Genomic DNA, 25938 nt, shown 5'->3' with positions numbered 1-25938 from the left:
GGGACACTTCCCTGAAGAGGCTACAAGGGACTCCATTGCAGAGGCGTTTAAAGCTGCAGAAAATCAAAACTTGATCTGCATTTGAGTAACAATCCCTGTTGTTGGATTAATAAAATTATTTGGGGGGGAGGGATGGATTAGCAGTTTGGGATTAGCAGGTGCAAACTATTATATATAGAATGGATAAACAACAAGGTCCTATTGTATAGCACAGGGAACTATATTCAATATCCTGTGATAAACCATAATGGAAAAGAATATGAAAAATAATGTATTTATACATATAACTGAGTCACTTTGCTGTACAGCAGAAATTAACACAACATTGTTAACCAATCATACTTAAATAAAATAAAAATATTGTTTGTGCTAGAATGGAGATTGAAGGGTGGCCTTGAGCACAGAGCCGAGCCCTGAGGCTGTCGTTGGGATGCTCTAAAATCTGGTTCAAGCCAGGGCCACCTTGGGCTTTCACACTGAGGCTTGGGAAGTTGTCACCCAACCCAGGTGTGGCTCTGCTGGGGATGTGAATTTGTCACAGGCCGTTTGGAACCTCTACGTCCAGGACCTTCACTCTGGCTCCTGAAGGAAGCTGAGGCTTGTGCAGGAGCTGAGCTTACTTGGGACTGTGTTTCGTGCCTGCCTTTTGCAGGCACGTGACCTGATGTGAGATGAAGAGTACATTCCGAAGTGTTCGTTAGGCCTCTGAGATTCTTACTGCTGAGTAATAAGCAATTTGAGTATGTTGGTTTCACATTGAAAAATCAGAGTATCCGAGTTTCTGTTTTGTCTGAATCAGGCCAAATGAGAACCTGCCAAACCTCAAGAAAACTGGACCCAGATGGAGTACACACTTCCCGAAAGGGCCTTCCCATGGGACCAGTTACATGCGACCCGGATGTAGAGCAAAGATGACCTATATGCTTCTCTGACATGTGCCCACCAGAGTTAAATGCCTGGGCCATTTGGCCTTAGCTATCCGCAGCTTTCTTCTTCTTATTTTAATTCGTTATCCGCCCCCCCAACCCCCACCCAGTAGCATCTTAGTACTTTTACATATTTTCTTACTCTCAATAAATTTTTGCTTAAGGGCAACCATGTGACAAAATAATTCCTATCTAAACTACCATTTCTCTGAAAGTTCAAGGCCATTTCATATCTAATGAGATTTACTAAAGTTAAAAATCTCAGTATGGGACTTCCCTGGCGGCGCAGTGGATAAGAATCTGCCTGCCAGTGCAGGGGACACGGGTTCAAGCCCTGGTCCGGGAAGATCCCACATGACGCACAGCAACTAAGCCCGTGCGCCACAACTACTGAGCCTGTGCTCTAGAGCCCGCGAGCCACAGCTACTGAGCCCACGTGCCACAGCTACTGAAGCTTGCGTGCCTAGAGCCCGTGCTCTGCAACGAAGAGTAGCCCCCGCTCGCTGCAACTAGAGAAAGCCCGCGTGCAGCAACGAAGACCCAATGCAGCCAAAAATCAATAAATCTATAAATAAATTTATTAAAAAAAAATCTCAGTATGTCTGAGTTTTTAATAAAACAATGTCTTACTGCCGTATACATTAATCCATTCAAACTAGCTTTCTTAGCTGTATAGGCGGGGGGTGGGGTGGGGGGAAGCCCTCCTGGGGAGACCATATTAGAATCAGCTGGAGAGGTGCTTTTTCCGAGTGTATTTGCTTCCCTAGGTGAATATTTCCTCTTCTCCACTTCCCCTTTACTGCTTTGGTTTGCAGCCATCGCAGGAAAACAAACTTGCTTCCCGCTGGTTTATTCTTTTGCAGACAGAGTAGAATGAGGTCTATTAGGGAAGGCTAGCGGCAACTGGAAGGTACCTCTTTTCTGGAAAGCAGCTGGACCTATACTGTTTGAAATCAGAGACCAAAGCAGACCCAGTTTTAACTTGACTAAATGTGGGGTATAATGACAGACATCAGGGTGGAATGTCACAGAAACACTGGAACAACTTCTGCTAAAGTTATGGCTAGAACTCCCTAGCGCAGTGGTTTTCAAAGTGTGGTCCCTGGACCAGCATCATCAGCATCACCTTGGAACTTGTTAGAGGTTCACATTCTAATGCCCTGTCCCCCACGAACTGAATCAGACTCTGGGATGGGTGCTGTCCTCTGTGTTTGGTACTGCCGCTTGCTGAAGTTGGAGCCCAGGCCTGAGAACACTGGTGCCATCAGCTTTCTCCCTCCTGTTGACCTCCACACTGCCCAAGGGCAGTGCCCCCAGCCAGGTTCTTTCTTCCGAGAGCACCATCACCTAGTTTAGCCCTCCCCTGCCCATCTTCCCTCCTGCCAGCTCCCCTTTTAACCAGGTCTGCTGTGTGTTCCCCCTTCAGTTTGCCCAAAGCCTGCCCCCTATCCTCAGCTGTTTCCTAGGACCCCCCCTGCTGAATGGGAGCAGACAGGTGATTTCCACCCAAGTGACTGTGAGTGTGCACAGTTTCTGGTCCTGTACCCATTCGTGCCCATCTGTTTTAGATAATAAGATCTTAGAGCTTAAAGAGCATTGCAGTTTATACCTTTCCTTTTTGTTCCTCAAGTCAGCAGCATCATCTACACATATGAAGCCCAGTTGCAGATGTTCTGTGGACACAAAGGTGAAACATTGGCCTTTGTCTTTAAGGGGCTTACAGCTGAGCCAGAGGGACAGGTGCTCACAGAGATGGCCTTGCTAGAAGTGTGGTTCTTTGCAAGTGACTTCTGCCCTCACTCTCCTCCTCTGTGAATCAAGGGTGATGATGGTACCCATTTCCTAGGGTTGCTATGGAGACCAGCTCACGTGCGCCAATACCTAGAATATATGTAGGACAGTTCCTGGCACATAGTTGGCACTAATTAATTACATAGCTGTCTGAGAGGATAGCGGGGATGGTCAGCCCTGGTTGCACTGCCCAAGAAGACTTCCTGGAGGAAGTGGGGTTTGCGAGGGCCTTGAGGATGTCTTAGTGTTTGACTAGGTAGGTACGAGTTTAATAAAATGTGTCTGCACTTGGTTGCCTTGTGTTAGTGATGTCTACAGCAGTTCAGCCCACACCATGAGCCTTAAACGCTTCTTTCTTTGATGTTGGCACTGCCACCTCTGTGGTCAGGGCGTGTTTCTTTTGCCACCACATTTATGGGGTAGTTGGTTCAGACAGCCCTCTGGAAGGAAGTTAGAAAGGGAATAGAATTAGCGAAGAGAAAAGGGTGCAGAAAGAGAGGAAGAAATGAAGGGATCCACTGGGAAAGGTCGAGCAGGAATAACATGAGGAGCTGCTGCGGGGGAAGAAAAAGTGGGAAGGGATTGGGAGGGAGGGAGGGCGGGATGCCCAAGACTCTGGGATTGTATTCCTGCCTTAAAGGCTGCACTGACTCCCGCAGCCCCGAAAGCAGCTGGTGATGTTGGTGACTGAGTACCCGTGTCCCTGCCCTGACACAGAGGGGAGCCACTTCTGGGGGTGTTGCCCCTGTGGGGGTTAGGGGGGCCACAGAGCAGGGATTCCTTTTATATTTTTTCTTTTTAAATTTTGACTCCAAAGTGAACAGAAATGTTTGGCAGCAGTACTCTACTGGCAAGTGACTCTTCAGAAAATAAAACTGAGGATCCTATAGGAAAGTCAGCCTGAACTGGCCTCTAACCAGTCCGCCTTGGCTGCTGTGGAACCGGGTTTCCATTCTCTAGAGACAGGGGTATTCCATTCCGTGGGGTCTTTGCGGAGCGTGGCCAACATGCACGTGTACATTGTGCTCTTTTAATTTCTTTTCTAGGCAGAAGGCTGGTGGTTGCCCGTTTTTGTTTTACTTTTTTGCTTTACATGTAGTACATGAAAGGAGAGTGATTCGGATGTAAAGGATATGCGCTTGGAAAAAACCTAGAACCCATCTGAAATAGTTCCCATGATCGTAAAACAAAAAATGGAATCTGCCCATCAGCAACCTGGGATGTAAAGATGCCAGTGTGGAATCCCTGTGATGGACCCAGAGTGTCTCCTGTCTTTGTGACGTCTGTGCCCTGCTGAAACAGGGTCTCTGTCAGCATAGGAAGTGGAGCTCAACTCTCCACCGTGGCTGTGGTAGTTTGGACACAAACCGGGTGGCTTAAAACAATGGAAATTTATTCTCTCACAGTTCTGGGGGCCAGAAGCGTGAAATGGAGCTGTTGGCAGGGCCGTGCTCCCCCTGAAGGCTCGAGGGAACCTTGCTTCATGTAGCTCCTGGTGGCTGCTGGCCACCCGTGTTTTTCCTTGGCTTGTAGCTGCATGGCTTCAGCTTTTATCTTCATCTTACCAGGGCTGTCTTCTCTCTGTGTGAGTCTCTGTGTCTTTGTTTTCTTTACAAAGGACAGCAGTCAGTGGATTAGCACCCATCCTATTCCAGTGTGGCCTCATGTTAACTTACAAAGACCCTATTTCCAAATAAGGTTGTGCTCTGAGGTTCTGGGTGGACATGGCTTTTGAGGACACTTCATCACAGTGTAATTGATGTAGTCACTTACGGACACTTGTCTCTGTTGGCAAGGTTTGTTGCTTTTCTGTTTGTAAAGGATTCCATTTAGGTGGTGAATAAGGAGTTGTTAAGAGCCGAGGGTGGTGTGGGTCTTTGGAGATCTCTGACGGAGCTTGTCTTCTGGGTCTTCACCTGATCAGACAGTGAGGTGGTGCCCACGGGAACCTCTTTCAGTGCAGGGAGAGTCTGGCTCATGGTCCCTGGCTCCCCACGCCTGGCACAGCGCCTGGCACGTCATATGGCTCGGTTAGAGCTTGTAGATAAATAGAAACTCAGAAGACGCGGTGCATTAATCCATATGGTATTTGGAAAAAATCCTTGAAGACACTCTGATTGCCAAGTATTTCAAGGATGTTGCTGGGTCAGCTTTGCTTTCACATCTCTACACACTGACGTGTGTTTTTATAGAACTCCCGAAAGTGGTTCCCTCCCCTATTAGGAATTGCCCGCCCATAGCATTCCCCTGGAAAATGTTATCAAGGAGATTAACTGCATCTGTGAATAAATCTGGCATTTTTTGGAGGGAGCGTAAACACACAGAACACACTGCAGTTACAGTCATAGCCCAACGGCATGTAATTGCAGCGAGTACCTTGTATGGGTGGGTCCCCGCAGCCCGAGCCACACGCAGCTTTGGAATGAGCTGGGCTTCCAGAGGAAGGAGTGGGTGTGGGCAGTGCTTCCAGACGTCCAGACACAGTGGAGGGTGCTGGGTCGGGCCCAGGGTGCAGCCTGTCTGTGGGGGGAGTGGTGGGCGGGTGGGGAGTCTGGCTGCATTTCATTGTGGATTCGTCATGCACCCCAATTACAGTTTTAGCTTCGAGTGATGCGGATGGGCTGTCGGATGCAGGAAGCCTGGCACATGGCGAAGCCATGAAGCTGGAGGAGGGTGGATGGTCCTCTGAGAGCACTGTCAGCTCGGCCAACTGTTTTCTGGTATCTTTTGTGCATCTGAGGAAATGGATTCCTTAGATGTGGAATGTTGACTCCCATAAGCTCTTAGATATTGAAGCTTCCTAAAGCTAATATTTTAAAAGGGTCTAATAATGAAAACAAAAAGAGGTAATTTTGTAGTGTCATGTCTTCTTGGGTGTGGGAAAATTATAGACTTAGAGTTCTGGACCAAGGACCCTCAACCCGCAGTGAGAGAAGGGGAGGGGTCCCACAGAAAGATGCCCATTAGTAGAGCAGAGGTGTGGCATCTGGGGACATATGCTGAGTGAAGAGACAGGGAGGATGGGGCATGGTGCCAGGCACTGCCTGTGGGCACTGCGTCTCCTGCAGTTAAGCCTCTGGTGTGCTTGTGCTGTGGAGGGGGCGGGGCTGTCCTCACTACCCCTTTGCTTCATAGATGGAGCCTAGCTCCAGATGGTTTTCCCTCCCTGCGTCCCTCACTTGTCACCCCTCCACCTCCACTGACCCAGCTGGCCTGTGCCTCCGCCCCTGCCCCCAGCGCGCACCACATACCCTCTACCCAGCAGTGATGCCTTACAACCTAAAGCAGATCTCACAGGCTTCTGCTCAGAAGCCTCCCTGCCTCCCCTCCCACCCGGAGGAAGACCCAAAGCCCTCTCCTGGCCACAGGGGCTCTTTACCGAGCTGGCTGCTGCCTGTCTCCCTCCCTCCTGTCCTCGCCCCCCACCACCCACCCCACATTGGCCTCCGGGCTGTGCCCACTTCAGGGCCCTGGGCAGCTGCCCTTTCTGGAACCTTCCCCATGCTCCCTGGCTTGTCCCACACAGTGTCATCCACATCTGGGTTCCAGTGTCGTGTCCTCAGGGAGCCCTTCCCTGCATCCTGCTCTGTTTATTCTGACACCACTCACCACAGTCCACTGTTGGTTGTTTTGCAGCACCGCCCCCCCGCCCCCCATTAGAGTGTGAACTCCACAGGAGCAAGAGCTTGGCTGCACACCTGGCCCCTCGAGGGGAGCCCACCTGCCTCCTAAACATGCTTAAGGCATACATACATAAGGTATATTTTAAGGAACAAATAATGTCACAATGCTCATTAACCATTGCCTCACCTATTTAAGACTTTACTGGGGGCCTTGTTTTTACTAATCTTTAAAATGGAGCTGACACTTCCTCCTCAGTATAACTTTAGGTTAAAAGGATGCAAAGTCCTGGTAGCATTACTCCTTGGGTGCTTTCAGGGGTTGCCCTCCTCCTTGGTGACATCACTACCTGCCATGAAGATACCTGAACTGACACCTTCCCCTCCTCCCAGACAGGTGTGGCCAAGCTTTGTAAAAATTCCGTTATAAAAAAAGCACTCTGGGACTTCTCTGGTGGTGCAGTGGTTAAGAATCCACCTGCCAATGCAGGGGAAACGGGTTCGAGCCTTCGTCCAGGAAGATCCCACATGCCATGGAGCAACTAAGCCTGTGCGCCACAACTACTGAGCCTGTGCTCTAGAGCCCGTAAGCCACAACTACTGAGCCAGCATGCCACAACTACTGAAGCCCACACGCCTAGAGCCCGTGCTCTGCAACAAGAGAAGCCACCGCCATGAGCAGCCTGTGCACAGCAATGAAGAGTAGCTCCCGCTTGCCGCCAACTAGAGAAAGCCTGCGTGCAGCTGTGAAGACCCAATGCATCCAAAATGTAAATAAATAAATAAATATTTTTTTTAAAAAAAGCACTCTTTGGACATACTTGTGTTATTGCAAGAAAAATGGGAAAGAAAGGAGTACAACTGTCCTCCTCTCCCCTGCTCCCCGTGTTGGTTCTCGCAAGCACAGTGGAATCACAACATCTGCCACTGTTCCTTCTCCCACACATTTCCAGCATGTGTGAGATGCTGGACATGGCTTCATACACAATGAACAGAAGGTTGCCAGGTATCGCCAGCCATAGAAATACCTACTTTCTGAGTGAATGTTCCATTTCTATAAATCTGTCCTGAGAAAATAATCTTTAATGCAGTCACAGATTAAAGTGTCCAAAGATAGTTTGTACAACAGCAAAAATAGAACATAACTTAAATGCTGCTAAATTAGCATAATGGTTAGGTATTATAGTACATTCATTTCTTGGAATATTAATGTATTTATTAAAGTATATTTAAAAATACTTTTATTGATAATTCCATGGGAGTACTTATAATTGAAAAAACCAGTACAAATGATACTTAACGTAGCATGTTAAATTCCCCTCTGTTTTAGACCCCTTTTAGCCACATTCTGTAAGTTTTGGTGGTTGTGTTTTCGTTTGCATTAATCTCAAAGTATTTTCTCTTCTTTTTAAAAATTGTTTATTTATTTATTTATTTTTGGCTGCGTTGGGTCTTTGTTGCTGCATGCAGGCTTTCTCTAGTTGTGGCAAGCAGGAGCTACTCTTCATTGCTGTGCGCGGGCTTCAATAGTTGTGGTGCATGGGCTTAGTTGCTCCGCAGCATGTGGGATCTCCAGGGCCCGAACCCGTTTCCCCTGCATTGGCAGGCAGATTCTTAACCACTGCGCCACCAGGGAAGCCCCTCTTTCACTCTTGAGGTTTCTAAACTTTAAAGTCTACTAGAATATGTAAAAAATGAGTCTCTTTAAATATTTGGTTAACTTCTGAAAGTTTGCACATTGTAGAGGCATCAAGATTTCTTATTTAGGTTAAATGGGTCATAACTTAATGAAGGTAGATTTGCAACTTTAGATAGAAAATGTAGTGTAAGAAAGACATTGTGTAGGAATCTAGATTTGTTTTTACGTTCGGTTGGAATTAGCAATTCAGTTTGGCTGTACTGTTTACCACAGTTAAACATTCAAACATTGATTCAGCTATGAATTGGCAATACACTGCTTTGTATAAGGTATAAAAGGTGACGGGAAATTGTTATATGTAAGATAATTTTCCCTATTGACATTATTTTCTAAGCTGTAGGTTCTGAGAGAGAGAGAGAACAAGACTTAGTATGCTTATGGAGTGAGACAGACCTGTGTTTTGGCTCCAGCTGTGCTTAGATGCTAGTTATGTGAATTTCGGCATGATGCTTGAAGCCTGTATTTCTCTGTAAAATGGGAATATTACCTACCTCCTAGCCTTGTTGTGAGATACATAAAGGCACATTGGGTCCTTGTGATGTCCCTGGTCAGCAGGGGTAGGAGGACAAAGCGTGGGTCAGATAATAAAGTCCAAAAGTTACATAGCCAGGCTAAATTTTCATGTAATACTGAAACAAACATAGATTATGACATATCATTAATTTTATCATTAATCATTAGTATTTTTAGAAGTACTGGGTGACAGCTTAGCACCACACAATGTATATTATTTACAAATATGTACATACTTAAATAAATAGCAAATGAATACATAAGTACATAATAATACCTATTTAATGCATACATACATAAATATTATGTTTCTAAAATGTATACATGTTTACTATAGATCATTTGGAACATATAGTAATTCAGAAAGAAGTAAATACCAATCATGTGCAACCTTTCCTGTCACTCAGAGACTTTTACCGTCCTCATGTGCTTATAGTTTTGTATTCCGTGTTTGTTGCCTTGTTATGTTTTATGTATCATGAAATCTTCTGCAAAAATATGATTTTTAAAGACTACAAAGCTTCTGCTCTAATGATTGTTACCATTTACTTCATTGTTCATGAATTTTTGAACGGGTTATGCATTCCTATACGATCCTTGTGTGATCTTGTTGTTTTTGCTGGATGTATTCCTACAGGCCTCCTGAAATCTGAAGGAAAAAGCCTTTCCAATATAGATGCCCCAATTGTCAGAGTGTCAAAAATAAGCTGGGGGCCAGTTTCAGAGACCCCCCCACCCTCACTGACATTGGCCCCCAGCTTATTTTTAGTCTTTGCCTAAAGGCAGGCAAAAATGGCACCTTCTTATTTTTAATTTGTGTCTCTTTGATGGTAAGATTGTACATTATTTCCTTAGTGTTACTGGCTTTATGTTTCTTTTAAAATCACCTGTTTTTCCCCAGTTTAAAAACCTAATTGTTTACTTTTCATTAAATTTATAAGATATATAAACATATACCATCATGTATACTAATTTTTATCTAGTATATATTTTGCAGGTATTTTTCCCACTGAATCATTACTTTCAGTTTTGTTGAGTGTTTTTTGACACATAAAAGTTGAAAACTTTCATATAGTCATATCAATCAATCTTTAGATTTTTATACCTTTTAACTTACAAATTTCTTCCAAACCTTGAACTAACGTACAAATAGTCACTTACATTCATTTTTGTTTTCCTTATGATTTTGTTTTAATTTCTCTCAAACATTTTATAGTGTATTTTGTGAGGGTAGAAAGTATGTTTTTCCCTTCAAATAATAAATTTTCCAAGAAGAATTTATTGAATTTTTTCTCACCAATTTAAAATCCTACTTTCATTGTATTCATTTTTTTCATTTTTTTACTCCAGACCACCAGTCTTACCCTGCATATTCCTTTGCACATTTATAAGCATTTTAACATGTGGTGATGAAAAATCACTCCACTTAAATTGTTTTCTTAGGTATTTTCACCCATTTATTTTTCCATGTAAATATTAGAAATATTTTCAAGCCAATATAAATGGGTTGAAAAAATGTCACCAAAAAAACGTCCCTGTGGAGTTTTGATTGGGCTTACTCTGATAGAAGGAGAATCAACATCAATATGGTGTAGCGTGTTTCCATTTAAGGCCATGGTGGTCCTCATATTAGCCAGGTTTTCCTTTTAAGTTGTTCAGAAAGCACTGCCGTTTCCTTCATAAAGATTCTGCACTGTAATTTTTAAATTTATTTCTTTACATTTGTAATTTTTGTGCTATTGTGAATGGTCTGCCTTCCTTGGACAAGCTTCCTCCCCCAGATTTTTGAGCTAGTGATTACAGATGTAGAAGTATGCTGTTCAATTGCATGTGGCTCTTTCATTGAAGTTTTTGATTTTGATCATATCATGATAGTTCTATCATACTTATATTCATCTATATGTATTTATATTTACCACTATAGTATGATCTATTCCTTTAGTGTCTTTTGTTTAAAAATATTTGTTTAATATTAATTTACTGTCTAAAAAATTATTTTCTCATATATTGATATTTGTCCTATAATATATTTTCCCACATTAAAATTTCTTTTGGTTTCAATTTGCTTTAAATGTATCCCATAATGAACAAATACTTTTATTTTTATATATTGTTTGCATAAAAATAAATTAGCAATGTAAAATTATCCCTAAGGTTCATTTTAATGGAACCTAAGATCAAATAAATAATGGTATAGGTTAATTATGCTTTTTTAGGTGGCTTTTTTGTTTGTAAATTAATCTTCCAGTTGTTTCAAGCAAATTCAATGAAAAATCAGTTTACTAGAATATTAAAACTAATTTATAGTGAAAACCAAAAATGAATACATTAGATATTCCATCTAAAGGAATGTACAAGTAGAACTTTATCATCATCGTAGCATTCTACATTTAATTACGAAAAATAACCTTTCAAATTCTTTAGCACCCTTCTTCTAAAGAGCCCTATTTGGTCTTGTTCCCATTGTAGAGATAAGGACTCTGACCCTGGGAAGGTCAAATAATGTGCACCCACCTGGATTTCCATCTATGAAGAGGTGAACTGATAGTTGAACCATGGAGGTGACCAGTGTCCTTCCAGCTATGATCTGGGTGGACTAGAGAGTTTGGAGAAAAGAAAGAGCTGGTAGTGTGTGTGCATTTGGGCAGTTGTTGTTCTTATGAAGTAAATGATTTTATAAATCATTTTTAGACACTTTTGTAAGATTAAGTATGTTATGTGAACTTTCATTTCCCAAAATGAATAGTATTTTCATAGTCTTCATGCTATCAAAGTTGGAAATTGATCTATTAAACTGACCTATTTAAATAAGGGTTTACCTTCTAGTGGGTTATGGACTGCATTGTTTGTTAAAAGAGAGAGGGAGAATTGCACTATAAATAGATTACAAAGACTAGTAGATTGTAAAATTCGAGCAGAATTTTTTTCCTACAGATGATCAAATTCTAGGGTGGGACCCACACCTTTTGTAGCCCAGAGTAAGCTATAACAGAAATTCTCACACCCATTCTTATAGTAGGCTTTTCTACTCCTAATGAGAATAATTCTCTAAATGTGGAGATCTTAGATCTTTTCACTTTGCAGATAGGTCACACCTCAAAAATTCATACAGATAAGACAAAAAAATCAGTTTTTCTCACTTAAAATTTTTTCGTAATGTCATATTATCTCAGAACTGTGTAGCATAGTATTTGATGTAGCAGGTTAGGGAGAGATGTAACCAAATCTGTGGCATGGTTGACGGTTACCTTTTAAAGAGATATTAAAAGCATGGCAATATTTTTGAAAATATCAAACCAATGTATACTCTTAAAAAACTTGTATTTTTTAAGAAAATTCTGTATTTCATTTATTTTTACTGTGCCCATCATTAACAGAAATCTGGATTTTTGCCTTACATAAAACCAATTATATTCTTTAGGCACAGAAAGGAAAATTTTTGAGTTGACTTGGTTTTTCATATTTTTCCACTTTTGTTTTAAAAGCAAAACCAGAAAAGCAACAAAAGGTCAGTCATTTTATTCATCGTAAGTTTTATTGCTCTGCAAGTTCTGTTCACCAACTTCAAACATTTTAAATTATAAATGTTAACTATTATTGATAATAAAGGAACAGGTATATCTCACTTTTAGAAATATTTTAAGTCTTTGTAAGTTATTTACTATAGGCATTCTAGATCCCCTATGATGGAAATTTCTGGTTTAAAAAAGATTTACGTAATTTTCCTCCTTAAAATTCCTTCCATAAGACACAATTGTCAGAGTAACCCTCAGATTATCAGCCTAGAATTGGAAAGGCAAAATTTCCTTTCATTTGCAAGAGTTGGAACTGAATTGACCCATCAATTTAAAACACAAAGGTAATAATAGCCTGTGTAAAGCAAAACGTATCAGCCTAAGGAGGGAAGCTAGTTCCTTGGTAAAGTTAACATTTCCTCGAAAATGGCTAATAAATAAAACCAGTCTTTTGTTTTTAACATTTCCAACGTAATATCATTTTCTTGGAAAAAAGCCACTTTTCACATGTGTGGAACATCTAATCATTACAATAAGCTTAATAAAGGATGTTTGCAGAATTCATTCCTGAGTTTGGTTTTAGCCCGTGTCCTGTAATAACCAGGAGAGGTGAACTGGTGTGAGGAGAGGTGACCTGGTGTGTCTGGTGAGAGTTGGAAGAGGTGAGCTCTAAGCTTCTTTGCCGTCTGCAATGTTAAGACCATCTGCTAATAGATAACAAAGTTGGTGCATTTAAGTTTTCCATCTTCTTCCTGCCTGGCCACTCCTGGGAGTGAGAGGAGCTGTTGGGAGGGGCTGAGGGGAGAGTCTGGGAAAAGGGTGTGTCCCCCCGGAGGTGTCAGGCTGTGCAGGCACCCAGACCCCATGATGGACGATACTGTGCTGCAGAGGCCAGCCCGGCCCCAAGGCATGCCCCTTGTTCCTGTGCAGTTGCAGTGCTGACTGAGTTTCACAACAAAGTGGACATCAAGATTTTTATAAATGTCTTTTTATAAGTCTCTTTTTTTGAACTCTGAAGGCAGAGGTTACTGTGGACCACTGGTTTGAGACCTTCACACTCCCATGGAACAGGCCCCCCATTGACTCTGTAGATACTATTTTAGAAGTGTCCAAAGTAGAACCTTGAGATGGTTGCAGAGCCACAATCCCTCCTTTATGCAACGAGAAATCAATGCCGTTATGAAATGAGAACACAGGCCTAAATGTGCAAGTAGCTGATCTGTGGCTGCAGCTTTCTGGTTCTCCTGTCACCTCCCTGGGTCCCCTCCCTAGAATGCCACACAGATTTCTCCTGGTTTAGAATATGAAGTTACGTTAATCATTTTGAGTATTGATAATCTCAACTGATCAATAACCTCAACTAATTGGGTTAAGTGAATAGTTAGTTGTGTCAATTTTTGGTTTTGTTTTGATGGAGCACAGCTGCTTGTGTTTTATGGAATTTAACTTCTGAGTGCTCAGTGGCTTGATGTCAACTTGGTAGAGGGTGAGGGGGTGGAGAGAGTTCAATTTAATCAAATTGATTTTAGCAAACAGCAAAAAATTTGACTGTAATATCTTTTTATCTTGAAAGGATGTTCTAGCTTCTTGAGAGAACCTTCTTACATATTCTTCACAAGCCAAATGGACATTTTGTGTTTGGGAGGTATACACCTTACACAAATAGTGCAGATATTTGTGCATTTTCCTATTAATTTTTAAACATTGGTCCCAGACTCTGACAAACTTCACAATACCAGGTTAATATGGCTGGCTCTGCCTTTATCTTCTGTCTGTCCCCAAAAATGGAAATGCAAAAGAATTTCCTCTTTTTGTACACAAAATAAGTTCCCAAACCAGAAATAGTTCCAAGGGAAATCCAAAGTGGTCTAATTGAAATTTAAGAAGGCTTATTCATTTATCTTTCGAAGTAACAGACTCCCTTCTGCCCAGCTTGAAGACGTGGAAACCTCAGGGATCACAAGGAAACATGTATTTTCCAGAGCAACTTAAAAAAAATCGCAGGAAAATGAGGCCCGGGTTGGCATGGGTGGTCCTGAGGAAAAGGGCAAGTGAGGATTTGGACTGCAGACCCAAAGGCGTTGATCTGCAGACGTCACTGCTGACACCGGGTGATGGGCATCGTTTCTGGTGCCTGTCATCACTTCTGTGCAAGCAGATTTCCACCTGGTGTGACGTTCCTTCTGCCCGAAGGGTTTCCATTTCCTTTCCCAGAGTACAGGTCTACCTGGGATGAATTCTTTCCATTTTTCTAGGTCTGAAGAAGTCTTTATTTCTGTTTTGTTTTCAAAATATATTTTCACTGGGTGTAGAATTATAGGTGGACAATTTTTTCTTTCAACACTTTGAAGGTGTTGCTTCACTGTCTTTTTTGATTCGGTGTTTCCAATGACAAGTTTATCATTCTTGTCTTTGCTTCTCTGTACGTAATATATTTTTTCTCTATTTTTATGATTCTCTCTGTCATTGATTTTTAAGCAGTTTGAATATGATTTGCCTGGGGTGTCGTTTTCTTCTTGTTCTTGTGCTTGGGATTTATTGCGTTTTTTGAATCTGTGATTTATAGTTTTCATCAAATTTGGAAAATTTTTGGTCATTATTTCTTCATCCATTTTTCTCTGCTCCCCCACCCACCCCCCAACTCTATTTCAGATGTACTAGCCTACTAGAAGTTGTCCCAGAGCTTACTGATGCTCTTTTTATACGCTCCCATCTTTTTTATAAATCTATTTTTCATATTGGATAGTTTCTATTTCTGTGTCTTCAAGTTAATTAATTTTTTTCTTTTAAGGTGTCTAATCTGCCGTTAATCTCATCCAGTGGGTTTTTCATCTCAGACTTTGTAGTTTTCAACTCTAGAAGTTTGATTTGGGTCTTTATTTTTTAAATCTCTTCCAAATGTCTACTTAACAATTTCATCTTTTCTCTAGTTTCTTGAACACACAGATTACAGTTGTCACAACTATGTTAGTGCCCTACTCATTCTGTCATCTGTGTCATTTCTGCATCTGTTTGTATTGCTTGATTTTTATTTTCTTGATTATTTTTCTTCTTCTTTGCATGCCTGTGGTTTTTTATCACCAGGCCAGGTGTTATGAATTTTACTTTATAAGCTGTTGGACACTTCTGTACACTTTGAACTAAGAAACTTTCTACCCTAGCTGGTGACAGCAAGGACTATTCCTGGACCACTGGGAAATTCAGAGATCTTTCCTTTGCTTTTTTTCAGGTGGTTCTTTCCCTGGCCTTGGGTTGTTTCCTCAGGGGACCCTCCGTTGGTCTCCAGAGCAGCTGGCCACTCCGGGCAGCTCTCCCTTTTTGGCACCCTGCCCCGCAAACTGCAGCGGCCTTGGTCTCCCTGGATCCTCAGCTCTGTCCCCCACCGGCCTGGGGAGACCGAGGGCTCTGCCTGGTTCCCCATCCTGTCTGCAGCCTGAGACCCTTCAGATAATAAAGAAGGGCAAGTGTGGGGCTCACCTCTGTTGCTCCCCTCTCACAGCTTCCTGCTGTCCAGTGTCTGAAAACCACTTTTTTAAAAAGATTTATTTACTTATTTATTTTTGCCTGCACTGGGTCTTTGTTGCTGTGCGTAGGCTTTCTCTAGTTGTGGTGAGAGGGGCTACTCTTCGTTGCAGTGGCGGGCTTCTCATTGTGGTGGCTTCTCTTGTTGCGGAGCAGGGGCTCTAGGCACGTGGACTTCAGTAGTTGTGGCGCACGGGCTTAGTTGCTCTGTGGCATGTGGGATCTTCCCAGACCAGGCTTGAACCCATGTCTGCTGCATTGGCAGGTGGATTCTTAACCACTGCACCACCAGGGAAGTCCTGAAAACCATTTTTTAAAAATATATTTTGTCCCAGCTTCTTACTTGTTTCAAAGTGGAGAATAAATCCTGTATATTCCACTTGGTCAGCAGTGGAAGTTGGCAATCATTTTTGAAAATGGAATTATACTTTGTCTTTTCTAAAACTCCAACTCAGAGATTAATAGTGCGTTTTGCTGCCCTTTCACAGCCAGGTCTCAGAGTAGCGTATTCCCCTGTGTTCAAAGAAAAATAAAGACAGCCTAGTACCCCAAAAATAGCTTGTTTTAATTTAAAGTGGAACAGAATGAATATTTTTTCCTCAATGTTTAAGTCTGATTGATCGTAGATAAATTAAAGGACTTTGATATCATCAGCAAAACATTCTTGCCAGCCCAGGGACAAATACAAGTGTTCTTGGAAAAGGTTTGTGGGTGTGCTTAGGGCGTCCTTGTTATTTTCCCTCGCTTTGAATGAAAAAAGAAACTTATTTATTTTTATAGTAATGTTTCCTCAAAGTGATTGTGTAGCAGTGGTAGAACATAACACTCTACATTACAAAGCAGAAACAAATCGAGCTTTGTACTCAGCACAGGGCATGATATCCAAACTACAGAAGTGTTCTTTAACATGGTAAGAATCTGAGTGAGGTTCCTGTTTCCTGACTTATTTTTAAAGTGTGATTGATACCGTGCTCTTTATCAGAGGATAGTCAGAAACTAAGGAAACTGTTTAAATGACAAACAAACAAAAAAACAACTAACTCCTAGGCATCAGTTTCTTAGCGGGCCAGGCAGGCACTACAGCTGTCATCTTTGCTCCTGTAAATGTTCGCTGTGTCTCCTGATCAACTGTGTCCACTTCAGAGGAGCTGTGTGGGGAGAAACATGGACCAGGCACTGAGCAAGCATCGCCATCGCTCCAGGTCCTGCATGATGCCGTGCGCTCTGCCGGCTGGCATCTTCCAGCCCATACCTCAGTTTCCCCGGCCTCACAGAGTGGAGAGCAGTGGGGCTGGGCCTGGGGAGACACACAGTGACTGGGGGAGTGAGCTGTGGTACAGCTGGATTAGGTGTGATGTCGGTCCCCGTGTGTCCGATGACCCATGTACACTGTCCCTGTGTCCCTGACGCTTGTGATGTTTCTGGGTCCCTGAAGCTTTTCCTCCCCACAATCTCACTAGTGCTTTTTAATTTTTTTCTTGTAAATTTTTTTTCTTGTAAACGATCAGGCCCTGCCCTGATCGTTTTGTCTCTCTCCTCTCTCTTCCCTCTCTGTCTTCATCTCCTGTTTCTCTTAGTTTTTTCCTCTCTTTTCTTTTCCCACCTCTGCTGTATGTCTTGGTGGGATGCTTCACTCTCTCTGTGGCCAGGAACTGGCCAGTCAGCAAAGTTTGCCTCTGGCCTTCTTCCTCTTAATCACCCAGCTCTGTATCTGTAGAGAGCCTGCAAGAGCCCGAGTGGTCCACGTCTGCCTGGGACATCCCGGCAGCTCCCTTCTGGGCTCCTGCGGTGTCCCTGATGCTGGCCTTCCCTGCCTCCTGTGTTCCACCCACACTGACCCCTCTGGGACCTATGCTCACTGGACCCCATTGTCTGGTGGCTTAAGGCTGTTAATGGGTTGTAATTAGTGAAGTGAAGAGAAATTTCTGCTAAGGTGGTGTCAGGTCACCTGTGACCCCTGCTGGATAACACATGTCCTCCACCTCATTTAAACACACACTGTTGTCATGGCTAGGAGACTTGTGCTGACTCCAGATCAGGGCAGTTACTTCTCTGCTTCTGTCAGGCTGTGGTTAAAGGGAAGGCTGTGCTACACTTGGCTTCTAGGCATAATTATGGTGTGTCTTTGCATGCCTCACCTCCCTGGCTTTGCAGATGAATTTCTGGCCACCCAGTGGTCACCCCCTGGATCCCAGTAGTGGTACTTTCTATGGAAGCCTTTTCCATCAGACCCGGGAGACCTCGTCTCGTAAGTCCTGGCCAGGACTGTGTGCTCTGTTTTCAGACTGTGGTACAAACATTGTTTGTTGTAGGCAGGTAGGAGGTAAAGCCCTGTGGACATAGAATCATAGTTTCATCGTATATATTTAAGTTGCAAAACAGTCTGTGTGCCCAGAGCTCTGTGGGCATTGTTACACTTTGAAAACAAACAAGTATAGATGTGTATTTCCCAGAACATCTTCAGATTTAAAGGAACCCTAAAATATGCAGGTGAGAGGATTGGCTTGCTCTTGAACTGCCTACCAGCAGCTTTGAATTCTAAGCAGTGTAGACACATCAGGCTCAAATCGTCCATTTGGTAATTCATCCCCGCCTTCATCCCTGCACTCCGTCTCCTGGCAACCCCGCTGCTGTACTATCAGGTAACCACAGACGGGAAAGTTAAGGAAACTTGAACCAGGCCCTTGGGCTTTCGGTAGCAGGTCTTATTAGAAGGTTTGCAGGAGATGAGGAGTTCGGGGATAGTTTTCCTGCTCTGGCCTCCTCATTTCTCACCCCCCACTCTGTAACACTTACATGGATCACAGGGAGTTAACATTCAGTGATGGGGAAACTGCCATCAAGCCTTCATCTCTAGTTGAAGACCCTGACTTTGAAAACTAGATTCTAAAATGCACGTTGTCATTTTTGGGAAAAAAATTCTTGTAATTAATTTCTTATGTCAAGCGGTTTACCATACATGTCCTAGATCTACCTGAAGTGCATATAGTCTGCAGCGTGGGTGACCCCAAGGCAGACCACTTCTGTGTCGGCCGCCAGCCGGGGTCTAACCACGCAGTTTGCTATGGGAAAGGGGGCAAAGTATCTTCCATCCCCTTCTCGTTTCTACTTCAGGATTTTTAGCAACAAGTCCTCATGCTTAAATTACCGTGTGCTGTGCTCGCTTCGGCAGCACATATACTAAAATTGGAACGATACAGAGAAGATTAGCATGGCCACTGTGCAAGGATGACACGCAAATTCGTGAAGCGTTCCATATGTTTTGTATAACCGATTCACTTTGTTATAAAGCAGAAACTAACACACCATTGTAAAGCAATTATACTCCAATAAAGATGTTAAAAAAAAAAATTACCATGTGCTGCTAGACCAAAGATGAACTGTGGTCATGGAAACATCTTCCCGCCTCTCAGCGTATCCAGGGTGATGAGCACTGTTCTCAGGCACATGGTGCATCTATGTAGTGAGTTTGAGGTTTTCCCAAGAAGGAAAGGAATATGAGCACAAATAAAAATTTCTGAAAGCAGAAATTTAATTACATGTTACCTTGAAGATAGACTTTACCAAAAAAAAAAAAAAAAAGCCATCCTTATATAAATGAGCCCTTTGTTAATGTTAGCTCACAGCAAGTTTGTGGTGAAGTGGATGGAGTTCTTAAGGTTGGTTGCTCATTTGATTTTTCTCGTCTTTAGTTTTAAAAGAAACACCGTAATTTTGAGAAAGTCAAAGTGAAATGTGTGTCCTCCATCACTCTGCCGTCAGTAATTGTCCCTGGTGCCCTCAGTTCGTGGCTCGCCACTCCCACCCTGTTCCCACTAGACTCTTTGTGGGAGGTACGGGCCTTACAGGCTCCCTTCTGTATCCCATCTCTTGGGGACTCCTCCCCTGTGACATGCGGCCCCCACCATCCCACACTCAGCTGGGTTCTTTCGGGGGGTGGTCCCCCCTCCCCACCTTCCACCCTCCCATCTGGGGCCGCCCAGGGTGCTCTTACTTAGAGTGCAGACTGTCCCAGTGCTGGAAGTTTCCTCAGGGCTCAGGCTTCAGAGAACACAAGCAGGGATCCTCCCATGCAGCCATCATGTCTCCCCTCCCCACCATGTGGGCCGCCTCCTGTAAGGACCTTATTGCCCACTTGTGGCGTCTCTGCATACCCCCATTTCACGGCCAGTCAGTGAGCACATCACATCCTCCCAACTGTGTCTATCTTCCTCAAACCCAGGAAAGCCTGTGCTGATGTTAGCGCGTGTGAATCCCCCCAGCCTTTAATCCTAAAGCAAAACTCCACCTTCTCCAAGAAACTTCTTCTAAGTTCCCCCAAAGAATAGACAGCATTTGGCATAAAAATATCATAGATCCAGGCTGGTCACCTGATGGGGGAAAATACTGGCATAAAAATACATGAGTTGTGAATCACTAGTTCCTTATACAAACTGCTTTCTCACCTGGGAAACAGGAGACAAACGGGAGAGTGTTTTGATGAGAGTTGATCGATAAGTTGTGCTGAAGTACAGGTATCCCCCACTTTTCGAAAGTTCGGTTTATGCCACTTTGTTTTTACTTTTATTTATTTATTTTTTTGCGTTCACTTTTGCTAACCAAAAGAAATCCAAAGAGGATTTTTGCTTTTATGAAAAAAGGCAAAAATCAAAAATAGCGTTTGTTTTGCAGCGAGCGGTAATAGAGGCAATGCACACCTCAAAGAGTGACACCACCAAGCTCCTTCTCCAGGATCCACACTCAGCATCTCTGCATCAAGTAGCTTTGAACTGTGTGAGCATCTGTGCTTTATCTAGATTTATTTTTGCGCATCCCTTGACAGATGTGTCATAAGGTAATTGCTTCTTCACTTATGCCATTTCAGGTCAGGAAAGGTCTCACAGAAACACTCTGCTTTTGGATAGTGGGGGAAACCTGTCATCCGTTTTTGCTCATTTAACCGTTAATTTATGCCTAGCTCCTTCATCCAAAATACCCCTAGCACAGTAAGGCCATAGTGAGACCTTGAAGAAAGCAAATGCAACAGTGAGAACAAACCCTAGAACTGGGAAGTAACCTTGCTACCCAGTGGTGACTCATGGTGGTGTTATTTTCATACTGTGAAATGAAGGGCCTTGTTGTGTAGTACAGCATGGGAACCAACAGTTAAATCGGGGGCTGTGTGCTCTCAGCCTGCTGATATATTTGGCACTTGTGAAAGTAAATAGGACACATTTAACTTTCAATATTACTTAAATGGTGATTGCTTGCTGCTTTTTTTCTTACTGGTATGTTCTACTGTGGTCTTCCTCAAAGAAATCATTCAGTCGAACTTTTTACCTTCACTTCCACTATAGTTAGAAAATTTGTGAGGACGTCATTTCAGAGTCCCAACTGGCACCAACGAAAGTGTTTTTCTCTTTAAAATATTTGGTTAATTAGGACTTCATTTAAAACCATCACCCCACAAGGAATGTTTGACCATTGCAAGAATCTCAAAGTATTCATCCATTCAGCCAGCAAAACCAGCTTGACCTCTGGGAGGCCGGGCTATGGGCAGGGTGAGGGGATGGGCGGCCTGAAGGCCAGTGCGCACCCTGTGCGTGTGGCCTGGTGGAGTGAGTGAGGAGGCCCGCGGGCAGGCTGCCTGCCCACCCTCCCTGGTGCAGGTGCTCAGAGCCTGGGCATCTGGTCCCCTTGAACATTCACAGGTGCTCAGTGGAGGAGAGAAGATGGCATTCGGGCTGATTCTTGAAATATGTGAAGATTCCACTGCATGAAGAAATGAGTGAAGGGTGTTTTCCTGGTCTCACACGCAAGGTGGCCGTTCTCTGAAAGTCCTGAGCACTTCTCCTTTGCCCATCTTTTGTTGCTCCTGAAAAGCTGAGCTCCCAGCTGAGGTGGAGGCAGTCTGTGTGATGGAGACATGGGTGCCTTGAAGGGTAGGCTGTGGTCAGAACTGGGCCATGTAGATGCACTGGAGAAAACACGTGCCTGCCCTTCATTTCTCCTGGTTTGGGGTCAGGGAGCATTCATGGTGGAGGGAGAGCAGAAGGTGTGTCAGGGCGGTTGTTTCTTCTGTATTAATTAGAAGATAATTATATTTAGCAGTTTGAAGTTGCTTCTTCTCAAAGCAGTATAAGGGGCTTTTCTAAGAATTAATGTAAATGTCTTGGGAAGACTATTCGAAATAACTAGAAGATGTGCTTTTCATCTTTGATTCTGAAATGCCTTTTCCTCCAGACTCTGTTTGGGAATTATGGGAATTTCACGTTTTCTTTTTTTCTTTTTAGTAAAGGTAGGCACTTGTTTTCATGAAGCAAATTATGAAATGTTTGCCAATTCCTAGAGCTAGGTGAGTTTTGGGAAGGAAAATAGTCCAGCCTTACTTTTTTAACCCACGGATTTAGAATTTCCTTGTGTTCTGCCCCTAGAAGGGACACATAAGCCTCCAACCTGTGGGCCCAGGAGGTGCTAGAGTGGACACAACCCACGGGTGTTGAGCTACAAGACTTGGACTTTTATCTGGAACTTTCTTATATGTTCATGCGATATTTTCCCAGTCAAAATCTGTAAATAGCCAGCTGTTCGAACTCAAACATAGCACAAAAATATGTATTAAGTGTGATGCAGGGGGTGGGCCCACTTTTTGGTGAATGCTACTATTGAAACATTGATTATGATAAAAGACTTTCTGTTTCTTAATGAGGCAACATCTCTTTTCCTGGATCTGGACCCTTGTACAGCAAGAGGAACTCAAGGTGGTGAAGCGGAGGCCCTGAGGCCAGTGTGTGCTGGGCCTGGTGGATTCCACATGCACTGTGGCTCCTAGGGACTCAACCAGTCGTTCTAAACTAGCTGGAGAAGCATCGCTGAGCGGGTATCCAGCAGGGTCCTGTGGGCCTGTGTGTAGATGTGGAGGCTGGTTCTCTCAGAACCTTCTCCCGCATCACCATTAGCTTGCCACACCTGCTGCATGTGCCTTATAAGATTTCGAAAGAGGGTTTTTACTTTTCCTCCATTCCCACCTTTCTGTTTTCCAAACCCAGGATGTATTACAATTTGAGCAAATCTAAAGAGCCAATACTTAAAATTCCTGATATTTTTATAATATTTTATACTTCTAAAGGAAATACCACATACATTATTCATTCAGCTGTTTAACAAACATTTATTTGACTCTATATATTTAATATTCAAAAGTGCGTGCTGGAAAAAATTGGTTTGATTCCCAAGGACAGTTCTGAGAGGTGACTCGTCTGTGTCATTAGCCACGTTCTCCAGACAAGATGACTTAACGTTCACGTTCCTAGTAGTTAGGTGGCTTATCCAGGCACACACAAAGTGGATGCCAGAGGCTGATTGAACACCTCTATCTTTGTAGATCTCAGGCTGTTTCTACTTGACTTCCACGCGTGTCAGTTGTCCTTGATGTGTATATCTGTGTGTACCCATCCATGTGTACGTGTGTGCAACCCCCATACCTACAGACACACCGCACACACTCACGTGCATACACCACACACACACGCCTCCCACTCGCACACATCTTGTGGCAGGGCAGTGTGCAGACAGAGCAGCAGTGTGGGTGGTACTAAGGCGTACTCAAGCCCACGTCTGGCAGATCTGTGGCTCCTAGTCTACGCTCGCAGAAGCCAAGGCCTATGGAGATTTGGGAATTGCCCAGCTTGGTCCAGACTGAGTGAGGTTCATTCTTGGGCTTTCCGAATTCACTGTTAGGTTTAGCAGGTGCTGCTGGTGTGTCCACTGTGGGCTATCTTGGCCTTACAAGCAGGATGGCAGCACTTCGGAACCTGAGGGTCACATCCTTATGGAACAAGTGCTAGTGACAAGGGCCCTTGGGAATGGGGACTGGACTTTGCCCGCCAGGGGTTAGAACGGCAGCTGCATCGTGGCTAAACCCTGGTTCCCACGGACTAACTAAGGCAGAGCAGCTCGGGCTGCTTGTGTAGGTTCCGTCACTCTCTTTAAAGAACTCTACACGGTGGGCGAGTTGCTCTAGTGATGCAGTCCTTGTGTCTGAGAAGCAGAGAGGAAACTTGCAGATGCCCAGAGGGCATGAGGGCGTCACAGGCCCTCTTGCTCCCCGTCGTGCCTCGTCCCTTAGCACGTAGCCCAGCAGAACCAACAGACACTGGATGAATGAATGAGTGAGTGAATGAAAGGAAGAAGGTGCCCAGCGGGTCACGAGTAATCCAGGGGTCCTAGGGGACTGCATGGCAGATGTGCCTGAGGGATGGTAAGTGGGGGCCCAGCAGAGGCCACAGAGTCACAACTTGACCACCTTCCCATGAACCATTGTCTCAGACCCTAGGCTGCTGTGTCCAGGGTCAGAGGGGGATGTGTCCCTGTGGTCGGGCCTTGCCTTGTTTCAGGAATCGTCCCCCCTCACAAGGGTCCCTTGGCCATGAGGGCACCAGGTGGGAGCTGACTTCAGGACACATCCCACTGAATATTGGCCACACCCTCCTCACATATAAAATGCACTTTTACCTGACTTCTGCTCATGATTTGTTTTAGGCAGCATAATGGTCCCCCAAAGACGTCCACCTCCTAATCCTCAGAACCTGTGAATATTTTCATGGCAAAGCACAGTTAAGGTGGCTCATCAGATGACCTTAAGATAAAGAGATTATCTTGGCTTTTCTGGGTGGGCCCATTATAATCCCAGGGATCCTAAGGTGGAAGAAAAAAATCAGGAGAGAGCCAGAGAGATGGAGCTCAGTGAGAGAGGCCTGACGCCACGTTGGCCTTGCAGGTGGAGGAGGGGGGTGGCCTTGGAAACTGGAAAAGGCAAGGAGACGGGTTTGCCCCTGGAGCCCCCAGAAAGGGATGCGACCCTGCCGACACCTCGATTTTAGCTCAGTGAGGCCAATGTTGGGATTCTGACCTCCAGGACTATAACATGATACATTTGTGTGGCTTCAAGCCACTTCGCTTGTGGTAATCTGTTACTGCTGCCAGAGGGAACTGGTCCATAGTCCCAGGCTCTGATTCAGTGCATCCACGTGGCCCCAGCTTCAGTGAGGGAGGCCTGTGGGTCTGAGAGAAGCTGCCTCCATATTTCCCAGCCTGGTGGTTTCAGTTTTCAAGGAGGAAAGCCCAGCTCCGTGTTGCGATGTTGAAACAACATGGTCTGTACTGCAGAGACAGGCATATGCAACGTCTCCGTGGTGCACTTTGCCCAATTTCTGTTCTGTTCTCAGAAGACAAGCGTCCAGTTGGAGAGTTCCCAAGTAAGTCTTGGCCCAAAAGCAACATTTTACTGACTTGAAACAGGAAAATAATTTTTAAAGTCTCCCTGGTGAACAAAGATGGCTTTGTGTGTGGTACTAGCCTGAGTCGACCACGTGCCCCCCCATCATGTGGAGCACGTGTTCCCTGTGTTGGTATAAAAACTGTGCATGAGATCCTTCCCTTTGGAACACAGGGAGATTCTCAGCCTTTGGCCCAAGGCAAGTGGTACTGCTGGCCAGTAACGGAGATATACTGCCACGTGGCCTCTGCTCTGTCAGGCATGTCGGGTTCAGAGATTAGTAAGGAGGGGTCCCCATGGGGGCCCGAGGTGCCCCTCCCACTTGGTGGTGCAAAAGGACAGTAGCCTGGTGAGCAGTAGGTGCAGAAGGGGTGGGGCAAGGTGCTTTATAGAGCGGAAAGGTGTGATTTCCTTAAAAGCAAGCTGTTCTATGCCAGGTTGAACCATTTTCAAAATGAGCACATTGAGGCCTGATGAATGGGGAACTAAGGGTGAGAGGTGTTGGCTGCCTGGGAGGTGAGTACGAGTCAGCATTCCGAAGCTCCGTAGTGGCACCTTCCCCCAGAGACTCACCCAAGACCCCGTCACAGCAACCCTGAGTACACAGCCAAGCTCATCTCTTCACCCGTTCCCTACCCCCATGGTACAAGCATTGTCACTGTTATCCCCACTCTGCAGATGGGGACACAGGCTCAGACACACGCCTGGCAGCACAGCTCGGAAGTGCTGACCCTGGGGTAGAACCCAGGGTCTGGGGAGCTGCTGGCTGAGGGGCCTCAAATCCCAGTGTGTAGGACAGTGTGAGGGCAGTACATGTGGCCGGTTCCCCAAAGCATCTCTGTCCCCCTGGGGTCATGGCACACACTGGACTGCCTTCCCCAGCTGAGGGGAGGCTGTCACTCCCAAGAGTTTTCTTTTGTTCAAGTTAGTTACCTAAGAGGAGATACATTTTCCTTTCACCCAGAATGACGCCCTGAACTCTCCTCCGTAAGGGGGACAGCATGAGGATAGTGCTGTCACTAAAGTTATTCAAATACTGGCGTTAGATTAAATGTGTGGACTTTATTTCTGTAAAAGCACATAGGCTCTGCTGTTG

The 25938-nt window shown here is 44.4% G+C and overlaps 1 protein-coding gene and 1 non-coding gene across 2 annotated transcripts in view; both read left to right on the top strand.

Annotated features, from left to right (window-relative positions):
- The window catches only part of ATP10A (ATPase phospholipid transporting 10A (putative)), a 188279-nt gene that overhangs the window by 22223 nt on the left and 140118 nt on the right, over positions 1-25938 (top strand).
- On the top strand, positions 18743-18849 carry LOC137754581 (U6 spliceosomal RNA). The gene has a single exon (XR_011071893.1). It is a non-coding gene; the product is annotated as a U6 spliceosomal RNA (small nuclear RNA).

The sequence above is a fragment of the Eschrichtius robustus genome, chromosome 1, assembly GCF_028021215.1.
Source record: "Eschrichtius robustus isolate mEscRob2 chromosome 1, mEscRob2.pri, whole genome shotgun sequence".
NCBI classification, from domain to species: Eukaryota; Metazoa; Chordata; class Mammalia; order Artiodactyla; family Eschrichtiidae; genus Eschrichtius; species Eschrichtius robustus.
The sequence above is the reverse complement of the archived record's forward strand: the minus strand, read 5'-3'. Positions and strand labels throughout refer to the sequence as shown.